The following is a 12,106-nucleotide window of genomic DNA, read 5'->3' on the forward strand; positions in this document are numbered from 1 at the left end:
TGTCAAAATTCGGAAGCTCAAAACTTCAGTCAACTTTTTTTTTGTCTGTTTTTGTCAACGCCTTGAGGCTTGCGGGATCTTAGTTCCTCGTCCAAGGATTGAACCTGTGGCCCCTGCAGTGGAAGTGTGGAGTCCTAACCACTGGACTGCCAGGGAATTCCCTCAATCGATTAATAAAACAACCGAAATCCTCTACTCGTATTCCAAATCCCCATCCTTCCCCAGGCTTTCACAACCATCCCTTCACTGATGACTCCCTGGCCCTCCCTCCCACTCCCCGGCTGACCAGATGCTCCACCAAAGTCCCCTTTACTCAACCCAGCAGATACACCTTAGCGCACATCTTACTTCTTCGCAACATCTTTGACTGTTTTTCACTCTCATTTTGAAACCCTTTTTCCCTGGCCTCTACCCCCTGGCTTCTCATTTCCTTCATTAGTCATTTTAAGGAAGATAAATGCACTATCTTTAAATTGGTTCATTCATTATTTTACCAAACTTGGTATCACAAATGGAGTTGATACAGAAATTTCACACTTGATCACTGAATACAGTCCAAAGTATTTTAAATTGGGAATGTTTTTAGCTTTTTATTCTTTATTATTTTTTTAAAATTTCTTTATTTTTCATTTATTTTTGGCTGCGTTAGGTCTTCACTGCTGCACGCAGGCTTTCTCTAGTTGTGGCGAGCGGGGGCTACCCTTCGTTGTGGTGTACAGGCTTCTCATTGCAGTGGCTTCTCTTGTTGAGGATCATGGGCTATAGGTGCATGGGCTTCAGTAGTTGTGGCACGTGGACTCAGTAGTTGTGGCGCATGGGCTTAGTTGCTCCAAGGCACATGGGATCTTCCCGGACCTGGGATCAAACCCATGTCCCCTGCATTGGCAGACTGATTCTTAACCACTGCACCACCGGGGAAGTCCCAAAGTATTTTCAACTGGAAATGTTTTTAGCTTTTTATTTTATTTTGAACAATTTTAAACCTACAGAAGAGTTGAAGTATACTACAGTGAACACCCTTAGACCTTCCCCCTGTATTTACCAATAGTTAACTTTTTTCCACATTTGCTTTGTCTTTCTTTTCACATATATTTTTTATATATATATATATATACACACACACACGAATATACTTTCTCCTTCTTCTTATTATTACTGTTGAAATATGTGAGAGTAAGTGGCAGACATCATGACCTTTTACCCTACATACTTCAGCATGGATCTCCTAAGAACAAGGATTTTTCTCTTATCTAACTATAATATAAATATCAAATCTGGATACTTAATATCTATACAACATCATTATCTAGTATACAATCTATATTTAAATTTCCCCAATTATCCCAATAATGTCCATTATAGCAATTGTGTCTTCCAATCCAGGATCACAGGTCACACTCTTATGCCTTTGTAGGCTCCTTTACAGTTAGTCCCTTACATACAAACCTTCAAGTTGTGAACTTTCAAAGGTGTGAACATGCATCTGGTTCCAGCAAGGAACCAGAATCTGTGCCTTCAACGTCAGGCATGAGTGAAACTGCAGCTCGCCCTCCGTCTCCTGTTGCTGACGATCCTTCAGCTCTACCATCTCCCACCTCCTCTCCCTCCTCCAGTCAGTAACTCTTCTTGCTTCTTTACTTGATGCCAGCCCCTGTATGTTAGCTGTTGTATTGTACTACTGTACTTTTCAAGGTACTGCACTGTAAGATTAAAAATGTTTTCTTTATTTTTTGTGTTCGTTTTTTATGTATTATTTGTGTGAAAAGTATTATAAACCTGGGCTTCCCTGGTGGCGCAGTGGTTGAGAGTCCGCCTGCCGATGCGGGGAATGCGGGTTCGTGCCCCAGTCCAGGAAGATCCCACATGCCGCGGAGCAGCTGGGCCCGTGAGCCATGGCTGCTGGGCCTGCGCGTCCGGAGCCTGTGCTCCTCAACGGGAGAGGCCACAACAGTGAGAGGCCCGCGTACCGAAAAAAAAAAAAGTATTATAAACCTATTACAGTACAGTACTATGTAGTACTGTATAGCCTATACAGTACAGTACTATATAGTACAGTACTAGGCTAACTTTGTTGGACTTACCAACAAATTGGACTTACGAACGCACTCTCGGAATGGAACTTGTTCATATGTAGGGGACTTACTGTAATTGCGAACAGTTTCTCGGCCTTTCTTTGTCTTTCAAGACATTGATATTTTTGTGTCTGGACCAGTTGTTTTAGAGAAGGTATAAAGGAAAAATTCACTTCCTGTTGTGTGTCTCCTCTATTCTCAATACTTCTACAACACCATATCACTTCTGATGCCAGATGTGTGGTTTTTCCACACATCAAGCATTTCTGCGACACCAGCTGAGTGTCCTACGATTTAACTCAATTCTGGCCATCTACCTGGAAATAGTGTCAGATCCTGCAGGTTAAGGTCTCAGTCCTATAAGACTGTCCCTTCCCCACATACAAGACACCAAGGGCAAGTCCAGGTCGATAACTGTGCTTCTAACCAACCAGCTATGAATCAGTCGTTCCCACCACTTCTTCCTTAGGTTTGATTAATTTGCTAGAGAGGCTCACAGAACTCGAGAAAACAGTTTACTGGACTTCCCTGGTGGTCCAATGGTTAAGACTCTGTGCTTCCAATGCAGGGGACACAGGTTCGATCCATGGTCAGGGAACTAAGATCCCACATGCCACACTGCAGCCAAAAATAAAAGAAAGAAAGAAGACAGCTTACTTGCTAGATTACCAGTTTATTACAAAAGGATATAACTCAGGAACAGCCAGATGGAAGAGATGCACAGGGCAAGCTTTGTGGGAAGGGGCGTGCCACCCTCCCAGCACCTCCACACGTTCATCAACCCGGAAACTCTGTAAATGTGGTCCTTTTGGGGTTTTATGGAGACTTTGTTACATAGACACGATTGATTAAATCATTGGCCATTGGTGATTGAGCTCCAACTCTAGCCCTTCTCCCCTCCCTGGAAGTTTGGGATTGAAAGTTCCAACCCTCTAATCACATGGTTGGCTCCCCTGGCAACCAGCCCCCATCCTTAGGGGCTTTCCAAAAGTCACCCCGTTAACATAAGCTCAAGTGTGATTGAAGGGGATGTGTTATGACACTTGTTATGACACAAGACATTCCTTTCACTTTTATGGCCCTGGCATTATTTAAGAAACCAAGGACAAAAGACCAAATACTAAAAGAAAAGATACTTCCATTGCTCTTATCAACTGGGAAATTCCAAGGGTTTTAGGAGCTCTGTGACAGAAATGGGACAAAGATGAAATATATATTTCTTATTGTAAATCACAATATCACATAATGTCCCCTAGGTTATTTGTTGTTGCTGTTGTTTTAGGAATAAATCAGGTTGCAAATTTTTGGCAGGAAAGCCTAGAAATGCTCTGTGTCCTTCTTGGTACCGCGTATCAGGAGGCACGGGACATGATTCATCCCATTACTGGTGATGTTAACTTTGATCCCTTGGTTAAGGTCACTTGTGCTAGGCTTCTCCACTCTAAAGTTACCTTTATCATCTTTGTGATGAATAAATAGTCTGTGGAGGGAATTCCCTGGCAGTCCAGTGGTTAGGACTCCACATTTACACTGCAGGGACCACAGGTTTCACCTCTGATCAGGGAACTAAGATCCTGCAAGCCATACGGCCGAAAAAAAAAGAGTCTGTGGAAAGACGTTTGAGACCCTGTAAATATCCTGTTCTCCAACAAAAGTCTACCTAAAGATTTTAACATCCTTTAATGTTTCTTGCCTGAATCAATTATTACTATGTTGGGTTCAAGACATGAATTTCCTAATTCTTCCTCTGTATTTATTAATTATAGTCTACTGTAATTTCCCTTCTTCTCCACTTATTATTTGTTTTTATTTTTAGGATAGCCATGTGTTCATTGATCATGTATTATCTAATGTATTATAATCTATTAAGTCATTATCCATTTTAATATGTATATTGTTCCAGATTCATCCAGTGGGAGATTTTTCCATTTGATTCCTGTGTCCTCTTCAGTTTCTGAGCTCTTCGTTCTTGTTTTTCTCCTCCTCTTCCTCTTTCCCTTCTCCTCCTCTTTCTCTTTCTTCTTCTCCTCCCCACCTCTCTCTTCCAGGCACCCTTTGTACTTCCTCTGTACCAGCCCTGGGAGCTCTTCAAGGAATTCTGTTTCCCGTCACAGAGAGGTCTATTAGAAACCAAGATCTAAACACAGGGTAAACTCAGTACTTCTAGAAGTATCACTGCTTCTAGACCCTTTATCAGACACAGATAGAATATATAAATATTATATAGTAAATTCATGTGACACCTTTAAGTGTGGTCCAACACCGCAAGTTTCTTCCTCATCCTCCCTCCCACATTTGTATCCCCTCCCCAACCCCAATGTTATTCTCGATCACAACACTGTGTGTTGCCGTCATTGCAATGAGCACAATTTATATTTATCGTCTATCCCCTCACTGGAGTGTGAAGTTCAATTATGAGCAGTTTCGAGGGCAGAGACCATATTTGCCAGCTCACTGCTGGGTCCCCTCTGCCTCATGCAGCCCCCGCCCACAGTCGGAGCCCAGGCCTGATGAGAAGCCCACAAGTGAGCCCTACTTGACCTTGTGTTGGTATCTGGGTGGAATATTTTTGAACGTTTGTGTTTCACTTTGTGTTTTCATAGTCTCATGTTTTAGTTTGGACAAAACATTGCTTTCAGAGTTTATCTTCCTTGTTTCTCCAGACAAGCCTGGGAGGTGAGGGTTGTTATCTGCATGTTACAGAGGAAAAAATGAGGCTGAGACACTAGGGGCCCAGCCCAAATTTGCACAGCTGTCCACTAAGAGGACTAATTGCAACCAGTCTGAACAGTGATGGCTGCCACTTCCTGTGGGACCGTCACCATGCTTGGCACTGTATGTGTACAGTGTTACTTAATTTAATCCTCACAAAAAATCTCTATGGTGATATCATGATCCCCACTTTATGGATGAAAGAAAACTAGACTCAGAAAGGTAAGGCAAATGAGTACAAAGCCAACGAGTCAGGGGCTAGAACCTGGTCTCTGCTTCCTGTCTGTTGCTTTTTCTGCTGCACACGGCTCCTCCCTTAACCTCTACGGCAAACTTTAGGGTGCATCTGCGTCTCCACCTAGAGGGTTTGCTGGTCCCCTCCATCAGCATTTCTTTTTTTAAAAATTTATTTATTTATTTTTGGCTGCGTTGGGTCTTCATTGCTGCGCGTGGGCTTTCTCTAGCTGCGGTGAGCAGGGGCTACTTTTCGTTTCGGTGCATGGGCTTCTCATTGCGGTGGCTTCTCTTGTTGCGGAGCACGGGCTCTAGGTGCACGGGCTTCAGTAGTTGCAGCACGTGGGCTCAGTAGTTGTGGCTCGTGGGCTCTAGAGCACAGGCTCAGTAATTGTGGCACACGGGCTTAGTTGCTCTGCGGCATATGGGATCGATCTTCCCTGACCAGGGCTCGAACGCGTGTCCCCTGCATTGGCAGGTGGATTCTTAACCACTGCACCACCAGGGAGATCCTCCAGCAGCATTTCTGATTCTGTAGGTCTGGGAAGGAGGATTTGCATTTAAGGTTATGCTTCTGCTGCTGGTCTGGCACCTCGAGCTAGGACAGCCTATGACCCCACTGCTTCAGAGGGGTCCCTGGGGCAGAGCCTGGGCCTGGAGCTGATGCGTGGCCCTCAGACGAGCAGGACATAAGGCCTCCACCTCTGCCCCAAGCTCTTGTCTGTGGCTGAGCCGTTAGCGTTTTCAGCAATAAAAACCATCCCTGGTGTTTATAAGCAGAAAAGCAGTTTATCAGAAGGCCATAGGCTTCCAGAATCACCGGGAAGCCTGGATAGCCAGGTCAAGGGAGTCACAGCATGGACACAGACCAAAGCTCCCTGCAGATCTGGCCTGGTGAGGGTATGCCAGCCACAGGCCCTGCAGGACACACACACAGCCAGGACCTCCAGCACCACTGGCCCTGGACGCTGGAGGCCGCTGCTGGCCCTGGGATGGATGTGCTTCTTGTTGCTTTGTTTCTCTAGCCCTCAAACCAGAGTCTGAAGGGGCAGTGGTCCTCCTGGCTCAGCCTGGGTCATGTGACCCCCATCAGCTGCAAGGGACGCTGGGAAAGTGAACCTCTGGCTTTAGGGTCTCTAACGAGGGTGGATGGCTCCACCTCCCAGCAATGTGCATATGGTAGGAAATTGCCCAGACAGGAGGATCAGATCCCGGGCCGCCAAATGACACCAGAGGCCCATGCTGGTGGCAGCTTCGTCCTTAGGCTTTTGGTGGAGGTTAAGGCTTGTTTGTTTGCATGTACTTAAGTCATGTTTGGGCTCATCAGTTAACAATTATTGAGGTACCGCTCTCTGTTCACCGCTAACAAATAGTTATTGAGCCCTCACCTGTATGCAAGGAGTGCAAAGCCATTTGCATTCTACAAAGAGGACACTGTAGTTGGATACAAGGAACACGCTCTGTAGTCTGTCTGACCAGGCATTATTTTGAGAAAACATTCCCCCTAAACTGTCTTCTCCCCTAAACTGCAATGGAGGGGCAGGCCCCATTTTTCAGGGAGCAAAGAAAATGCCTGATTGAAGCATTCATTCGCCGGACCTGTCAGCTCAGGGGCTGCTGTGTGTCCGGCTGTGCAGTGCAGGCATGGCAGATGACAAGGACAAAGCTGAGGTGTGTACACGGCCAAACTCACGCGCATGACTGGTGCAGGAAACAGGACCACACCGGGAGGCTGTGCAGCAGCTGGTTATTTCTGCCCAGGATGTTCTTAGCAAAGAGTTTAGCAAAAGATGGAAAGGCCATAGCACTTAAGCAGTGAGCTTGGGTCTCAGACAGTGTGGTTCTCAACCAGTAGACGTTTCCATTACTGGCCTTGGTACCTCCAGCATCTCCTCCCCTCACACCCATCGTGCACCCTGTTGCCAAAGAATCTTCTAGAGACAGTATTTTATTATGTCACAGGGTGGTTCCATCTCCTCACTGGTTCCCCTCATTCTCCTGGTCAGACTCATGTACCTGGTGTAGGCCGGGCCCACCCAGCCCCCTTGGCCACGGCTGCCTGCATGGCCCTGCTCCAGGCAGTCTGGCCACCTGCTCGTGTCTGGCGGCCGTGCTCAGTCTCACCTCTGAGTATATGCTGTTCCCTCCAGCTAGAAGGCCTTCCCGAACTTCTCTCCTCTCCAATCTTTTCCTGGCCTTCCTGGATCAGACCTCTCCTCTTTCTGGCCATCCAGCTTTAACTTCCCTGCGCGCTCACCCTTTGTCCCATTCACTTAACACTTGGCCATTCATTCATTCATTCAACAAAAATGTACGGAGGCCCACCAGGTACCAAGTGCTGTGGCGGGTGTTAGTCCTGCAGTGAGAACAAGAGGCTCCTGCCTTCAAGATGACAAATGTCCACCCAGTAAAAATCTCGCTACACTGGGCAAAGGGCCACGAAGGGGAAGTTGTACTATGTGGGCCATGAAAGGATGTCACAGGATGTGACTGGGATTATGAACGCAGCTGGGATTAGATAAGGCCCCCTGGGGAAGGGTCATTTATGCAGGCAAATTTGAGTTGGAGTTAACCAGGGAGAGAGAAGTTTATGAGTATTTCCAACTACAACTCTAAAACTCTTAGAAGAAAACGTAGGGGAGAAGCTTCATGACTTTGGATTTGGCAATGATTTCTTGGATATGATACCAAACACGCAGGCAACAAGACTAAAAAGAAGTAAACTGGACTATAGCAAAAATTCAAACTTCTGTGCATCAAAAGATACATCAATAGAGTGAAGAGGCAACCCCACAGAGTGGGAGGCAATATTTGCAAATCACGTATTTGATAAGGGGTTATACATTATAAAGAACTCCTTCAACCTCCCCCAAAAGAAAAACTTGATTAAAAAATGGACAAAGGCCTTGAATAGACGTTTCTCCAAAGAAGATTTTAAAAATGGCCAATAAGCACATAAAAAGATGCTCAACACCTCTAGTCATTAGGGAAATGCAAATCGAAACCACAATGAAATATCACCCCACAACAGTTAGGATGGCTAATATTAAATTAAAAAAGCCCACAAAATAACAGGTGCTGGGAATGGTGTGGAGAAATTGGAACTCCTGTGTGCTGCTGTTGGTGGGAATGTACAATGGTACAGTCACTATCAAAGATAGCATAGCCATTCCTCAAATAATAAAAATAAAATTATCATATGATCTAGCAATTCCACTTCTGGGTATATACCCAAAAGAATTGAAAGCAGAATCTTGAAGTGATATTTGGACACTTCATAGCAGCATTAATCATAATAGCCAGAAGGTGGAAGCAACCCAAACGTCCATGGATAGAAGAATATATAAACAAAATGTGGTATATCCGTACAATATTACTTGGCCTTTAAAAGGAAAGACATTCTAACACATGCTACAACACGGATGCACCTTGAAGACATTCCACTAAATGAAATAAACCAGTCACAAAAAGACAAATACTATATCATCCTACTTATATGAGATACCTAGCGTGGTGAAGATCATAGAGACAGAAAGTAGCATGGTGGTTGCCGAGGGCTGGGAGGAAGGGGGAATGGAGTACAGAATTTCAGTTTTGCGAGATGGATAGAGTTCTGGAGATGGATGGCAGTGATGGTTGTGCAATAATGTGAGAGTCCTTGACACTACTGAACTGTACGCTTAAAAATGGTCAAGACAGTGAATTATACGTTACGTGTATTTTACAACACCTAAAAAAATTTTTTAAACCTATAAAATATATTTTAGCATAAATAATATATTTCCTGGGAGGGGAAGAGCATCCCTAGAAGGCCCAGGGGTGGGGAAGACCTGGCGGAACATGGTGTGGGAGGGGCAGCGGCCGGCTGGGAGGCTGGACATTTGGGAGTTGATCCGAAGGGCGGAGAGAAGCCATTATACCGGGTTCAGGCCGTGGAGGGAGGAGATTCTGCTTTAGAAAGATCACGTGGAAAAGATTGGAGGGAGGGACGGAAGAGGCAGGAAGCTGGCTGGGGACTCCAGGAGAAAGATAATGGCAGTTAACGCTGAGGAGGAGGCGTGGAAAGGGAGAGACGTGCGTGGCCTTGAGACATATTCATAAAACAGAACAGCAACGCGACTTGGAAATGGTCCCGAAGGAGAGGAGGATCCAGGGCAGCTCGGATGGCTCAGGCACCTGGCTGCATGTGGGTACCATACATCAAGATGGGGACCTCCAGAGAGGAACGGGTCTGAGACAAAGAATTCCATTCTGATCATGTTAGGTTTGAAGTACCCATGAAACGTCCAAGCAGAGAAGTCTGCCTAGTGCTTGGGTATTTTGGGTTGGAGCCAGGCTGAGGGAATAAGTGATATTTTAAATAAATGCTATTTAAATCTGTGGGAGGGGGAGAGGAGAAGTAGGGGCTGGCTGAACCCTGAGGGACTCCAGAAGACTGCAAGAGGAGCCCCAACGGGGCAGGAGGGGAGGATGGAGTGTCAGGGAGCGGGGAGGGGTCGGCTGTGTTGATTTAACAACATGGAGGTTAGAGCAGTTTTGGTGGAGCTGGGGAGGCGGAAACCAGACTGCAGTGGGTGAAGATGTGGTTTGGCCGCAGAGGGATGGGGTGGGGGATGGTAGCTGAACGAGGGCTCCAGGGCCAGTGGAAGGGGGTGTTTATAGTAGATTTGATCATTTTTGTTAACTGTTTTAAATTCTCCCCTTCTGTTTTATCTGGAAAAGGAATGCCTGCTCATGGAAAGAAGAATTCAAACTGTGAGGTGGTGGGAACCCCTAGGATCTTTCATAACGAAGGGACTCAACGGTTCAGAAGGCTGGCACTCGATGGGCACCCCCTTCCAGAGTCTCCTGCCTTGAAGGACAGTTCTGCCTCTGGGGCTGGTTGGTTGGTTTGTCACATGGGAGATAAGAGAGTGGGCCTGCGCATTGAAGGGATGGACCAGAGGGGAATCCTGGGCCCATGCCTGGGGCTTGGCCTGTACCCTGTGCCGGGAAAGGAGGGTGAGCAGTGGGTGCAGGGGCGGAAGTCTCATCCACAGCTGCTGCTTTTTCTCTGAGGGCTGAGGTCCTCAGCTGGGAGTGAAAGGGGGAGGGATGGGGGACGGGGAGGAAAGAGGAGAAAGTCCAACTCGGCTCTCAGGGTCACTGCGTTGGTCTCTGGCTCTCGGTCCCACAGCCTGTTCTCAGCAGAGCAGCCTGACGGAGCCTCTAAGATGTTCAGCGAGATGACATCACTCCTCCATTTCAAGCCCTGCAGTGACTGCTCACATCATCATCACTCGCCTCCCTGCCCTGCATCAGCTGGCCCTTCCCCCTCCGACCTTGGCTCCTGTCTCCTCCCTCCAGCTACACAGGTTCCCAGAGTTCCATGAGCACCAGGCATGCTTCTGCCACAGGTCCTTTGCACCAGCTGTTCCTACTACTGGACCAGCTTCTTGGCCTTGGCACTATTCACTCTTTGTCTGGCTAAGTTTTTGTCATGGGAGCTGTCCTGTGCATTGTACGATGTTTACAGCTTCTCCCTTCTAGACGCCAGTAGCACCTCCACATACACAAAGTTGTGACGACAAAAATGTCTCCACATGTTGGCAAAGTCCCCTGGGTAAGAGGGAGGAAACATCACTGGCCTGAGAACCACTGGCCTAGAAGAGGTTTCCCTAGATACCCACTAGATCTCCTCCCTCCCCTTTTCATGTCTTTGCTCAAATCTCTTCTGCTCAATGAGGCCCACCCTGACCACCTCATTTAATCCTGCATCTGGCCCAGGTCCCAAATTCCTGGTCCCTCATCTTGCCCTTTTCTTTCTTTTTTTTTTTTTTTGCGGTACGCTGGCTTCTCACTGTTGTGGCCTCTCCCGTTGCGGAGCACAGGCTCCGGATGCGCAGGCTCAGCGGCCATGGCTCATGGCCCCAGACGCTCCGCGGCATGTGGGATCCTCCCGGACCGGGGCACGAACCCGCATTCCCTGCATTGGCAGGTGGACTCTCAACCACTGCGCCACCAGGGAAGCCCGCCCTTTTCCTTTTTGCCATAGCAATGGTTACTTTCTCACTTCCTACTTGATTTACTTATTTCTTACATTTATTATGTGTTTTCTCCCATTGCAATGCAAGCTCCCCAAGGGCAGGGGGCCTCAACAGTTTTAATTACTCATGTGCTCCAAGTGTTTAGAACTGTGCCTGGCATATAGCAAACATAAAATAAATATTTTTGAATGGCTTAATAAACTCGAGGACCTTAGATTGCCGTGGAGGGCCTCGCTGAGGTTGATGCGTGTAAATTCACCGTGATTCTCCTTTTCTGAGGTCACATACTGCCTTGTATTGTAAGGTGACTTTTCCACATGTGGGTAGCAAGCCCCTTACTTACCAGAGGGCCAGAACCATCTAGGCTCTGTCTTTGTGTCCCCCTCACCCGGTTGCAGTGATGGGCACGTAGAAAAAAAAAATGGTTTGTAGGATAAACTGTGATGACTAAGTTTGGGGCTGGGTTGAAGGAAGGGGAGGATCCATGATGATCAGAGATGGAAAGGGACAATGAACAAAGGTAAGAGTCACCCATGAGGAAGTGTCCTGGGAAGCACCCCCAGGCTGGGTAGTGAGATACAGAGGGGGCTTCCAGTTATGCAGAGGGAAGGAGGGCCTGGTCAGGAACCCGGCACGTGGTCAGAAGGCCTCAGGCGATGGGCTCTGAGCTTCCTCTTTGGGTGTCGTTCTCCCAGATGGGAGGTAAGCTTTGTAAGGGAATGAGCCAGGGCCGGGACCTCTCCACCACTTGAATATCCTCATTATTCATCCCCTTTCTCATTCCAAGAGAGAATTTAAGATATTTAAAAGACCACATGAAAAACAATAAGAGACTACACTAAAAGCAGGAAAGGACAGTTTCAGGGTGAGGAGTTGACAGAAAAGGAATACAAGGGGACTTCCTGGGTGATAGAAATGCTCTTTCTCTTGCTTTGGGTGTTGGTACATGGGTGTCAACATTTGAGTTGTCAAAACTCATCCAGTTGTCTGCATAAGATGTGTGCATTTCACTGGATGTAATTTTACCTCAGTGAAGCAAAGAAGGCGAAAGAGGAACAAAGA

At 46.8% G+C, this 12,106-nt stretch overlaps 1 long non-coding RNA gene across 2 annotated transcripts; it reads left to right on the plus strand.

Moving 5' to 3' along the window:
- The first annotated feature begins 9,017 nt into the window (after positions 1-9,017).
- Positions 9,018-10,411, plus strand: LOC132511306 (uncharacterized). 2 transcript variants are annotated; one of them, XR_009537580.1, is made up of 3 exons: positions 9,018-9,204; positions 9,741-10,019; positions 10,195-10,411. It is a non-coding gene; the product is annotated as an uncharacterized LOC132511306 (long non-coding RNA). The 2 variants fall into 2 exon arrangements; XR_009537581.1 differs by having other exon boundaries at positions 9,741-9,899.
- Positions 10,412-12,106: the final 1,695 nt, after the last annotated feature.

The sequence above is a fragment of the Lagenorhynchus albirostris genome, chromosome 20, assembly GCF_949774975.1.
Source record: "Lagenorhynchus albirostris chromosome 20, mLagAlb1.1, whole genome shotgun sequence".
Classification (NCBI taxonomy): Eukaryota; Metazoa; Chordata; class Mammalia; order Artiodactyla; family Delphinidae; genus Lagenorhynchus; species Lagenorhynchus albirostris.